The sequence below is a fragment of the Pteropus vampyrus genome, unplaced genomic scaffold, assembly GCF_000151845.1.
Source record: "Pteropus vampyrus isolate Shadow unplaced genomic scaffold, Pvam_2.0 Scaffold86, whole genome shotgun sequence".
NCBI classification, from domain to species: domain Eukaryota; kingdom Metazoa; phylum Chordata; class Mammalia; order Chiroptera; family Pteropodidae; genus Pteropus; species Pteropus vampyrus.
This window is the reverse complement of record NW_011888867.1, coordinates 5031764-5034862: the sequence shown is the minus strand read 5'-3', so window position 1 is coordinate 5034862 and position 3099 is coordinate 5031764. Positions and strand designations below refer to the sequence as shown.

Below are 3099 nucleotides of genomic sequence, written 5' to 3'. Positions count from 1 at the left end.
CCGCACTGCTGTGCCGGCGGCGGGGGTCTTAGGGCACTGCGGGAACAGGGTCCCTATAACCGGTGCAGTCAGCCCTCTCACTGGTACTCTGGGTGCCAAGACAGGGTTCGGTGCTCGCATCTCCTTCTTCCTGTACAGCTGTTGTCCTAAGGGGAGCGTCTCCGCTCCACCGTTTAGAGTAGTTCTGTGGGAACCACCGTGCCCTCGCCTTGCCTGCTGGGACTCCGGCTCTGTACTTTCACCGAGCATCCAGCTAGCTTTCAGGGGCGAGAAGTGTGACTTGGTACCTCCCCACGGCATACGTTGGCTTCCCACTTCCTTCCCTGCTTCCTGCCAGGCCCTCAGCCTGCTGCGTGTAGGTTATTGACTTCTCCCTCTTTATTGTCGCAGCGTGTTCCTAGGAAAGATCAAAGATGCGTTTGATCGAAACCCGGAACTTCAGAACCTGCTCCTGGACGACTTCTTTAAATCAGCCGTCGAAAATTGCCAGGTGCGTAGCCGGGAGCCGCTGGTACGGGGACTGTCTCGGTGGGCTTTACTCCGGGGCATCCATTTTCCACTTAGCGGCTCTGGGGCGGGTGGAAATCTGTCATTTCGATGGGGCCAGTTACCTTTCCGGTGGGCTTTGCTCTCGGCAGGAGTCCTGGCGGCGGGCAGTCAGCACGGGCGTCCAGGCGGGCATCCCCATGCCCTGCTTCACCACCGCGCTTTCTTTCTACGACGGGTACCGACACGAGATGCTGCCAGCCAACCTGATCCAGGTGAGCTCTGGGAGGGCGCGGGAAGCGTTAGCCGGGCGGGCACCCGCGGGTGCGTGCCTCCACTGTTCCCTAACCAACCCCGTCTCTCGCTTTCTAGGCTCAGCGGGACTACTTTGGGGCTCACACCTATGAACTCTTAGCCAAACCGGGGAAGTTCATCCACACTAACTGGACAGGCCATGGTGGCAGCGTGTCATCCTCTTCATACAACGCCTAGATCAGAGCCGTCGTGTTATGCACCACGATTCCACAGACAAGGACATTCCGTTTGCCACACAGCACTGCTTACATGGCCCTTTGCTCTACTTTCTGCTCAGATCTTTTCAAATACAGTGTCACAAGAGACTCCAAAAAAAGCCAGCCCGAGCTTACTTGTGAAGTAGTTCTCTGCCCTTGCCTCTTGGGACTGACCAGGAATTGGCCATGTGCGATAGCACACACCAGCTCCTTGAAGCAGCGACTTTCCACGTGTCCCCTGTGATGTCCCCGGTGGATTAGGGAGGCAGTAGGGAGGCAGTCTGTTTGCCCTGATGGAGGCAGCAGCTCTTATCACACAGAAGGGAGGGTATTTTTGGAATCTGATCACTGGAAACTTTGTATCATGCAGCTGAATTCTCTTTCTCCTCTAGTCAATAAAAGCTACCTTATATTTATGCTTTTCCTCCGACTCTTAAATACTCTCACCTCAGCCACACAGAGTCGTTATCCACTGGCAGAAAGCTTTGCAACCACTTTCATTACATTTGAATCAGTTTGTTTCCTTCTAGCCTTAATTTTTCCCTCTTTATTTTCTTTTTTAAAAGAGACTCAAGAATAATACAAGAACGAGGAGGCAGGGAGTGAGTGGACAGGGGACTTGAATGTATCGGTTATTTTTTTTCTGAAGTTGGGCAGTGGGTAGACGGATGCTCATTGTAACGTATGCTTTTTTGTATTTCAAATATTTCATAATAAACATTTTAGAGAATTACATTTTAAACGATAGGCTCAGCTTGGCCTGGTTCATTCTCTTGCCCTTGTGTTTTGTCCCTAAGCTGGGCCCGTGGATTTAGTGCGGGATTTTTAGCAACCGAGGGCCTTTTCACGTGTATGATAGGTAGCTACTGACCGGTCCTGTCATACGGCCTGGTGCCCAGGGAGTTGCTTTTCTCTAGCAGCTCAATCCAGGAAGGGTTCCCCTTGGTGCTTTGAATCCCTACTGCCTACACAGAGAGCAAACTGCTCCCCTGTTTTAACAGCTAAGGTCTCAGTCTGACCTCTGACCTCTCTCAAGAATGCAGAAGGCCTGGGAGCAGAGGTGGGGATAATCCTTTTCATTAAATGATCAACTTTTTTAAGCTCTTAGCCCACTCAGAGTCCTTAGACCTGCCTCGATCAATGCCCTCCTCCCGCCCCCACCTGTGAATTTAAGCGGCGCTGAGTCGTGGCTCCTGGTTCAGAATTCTTTCCAAGGGTGGTGAAGCTCTAATGCAGTTCTTCTCATCTTTTGACCTCTTTCTCTGAGGCGGAGAGGTGCTTCTAGAATGGAGAGTGAGTTCCTTCAAAGAGAAACAATAGGAGCGGGAGGCTGTCCGAAGGAGGAGCCAGAACTTCAGCCTCAGCCTGTCATTCCAGAAGCTGCCATGAGGGGCAGACTTCTTCCCTCTACTAGCTGTATGACTGGGCGAGTTATTTACTATCTCCGGTCTCAGTCTTCTCATTAGAAAAATGGGAATGATAAGGCGACCTGCCTCCTTAAGGCTATTTTGAAGATACATCAGTTAACAATAGACCAAGATCAACGCCTGGCACATGATAAGCACCTCTGTAAATGACTATTATTACCACTTCAGGGTGTGTCTGTCCCTGAAGCAGTGCTATTTCCCACAGTCAAAAAACAGATGTGAGTCTACAGCCATGCCCCCCTGAACAAGCCCGATCCCGCCTGATCTCAGATGCTAAGCAGGGTCACGCCTGGTTAGTACTTGGATGGGAGACCACCTAGGAAGACCAGGTACTGTAGGCGTAAAAAAAACAAAAAAAAAATACCGGATTGTAAACTGGCAAAGTCCTTGCAATCTGTAAGGTCAGCCAAGGGTTGCCTCGCCTAAAAAAAAAATAAAAAGATGTTCCATTTGCAGCACCCAGCCTGACTTCACTTTGCAAACCAGCCCTCGGGAGGTTTGGGTGGGGCTCCCGTGCTGCACAGTAGGTGTAGTTCAGACAAACAGGCCAGCAGAGCTGGTCACTGTGTATACCCCCAACCACCCCTCACTCCCTGGGGACCTAGTAAAAGGCAGATTCTAATTCAGTGGGTCTTGAGGGGGTGGCCCACATCTTGCATTTCTAACAGGCTCCC

The 3099-nt window shown here is 51.3% G+C and overlaps 1 long non-coding RNA gene and 1 pseudogene across 1 annotated transcript; both read left to right on the top strand.

Moving 5' to 3' along the window:
- Window positions 1-370: 370 nt before the first annotated feature.
- Window positions 371-1743, top strand: LOC105294381. Its single transcript, XR_896058.2, has 3 exons — window positions 371-490; window positions 639-761; window positions 859-1743. It is a non-coding gene; the product is annotated as an uncharacterized LOC105294381 (long non-coding RNA).
- A 904-nt stretch (window positions 1744-2647) lies between these two features.
- LOC111742139 lies at window positions 2648-2766 on the top strand (annotated as a pseudogene).
- Window positions 2767-3099: the final 333 nt, after the last annotated feature.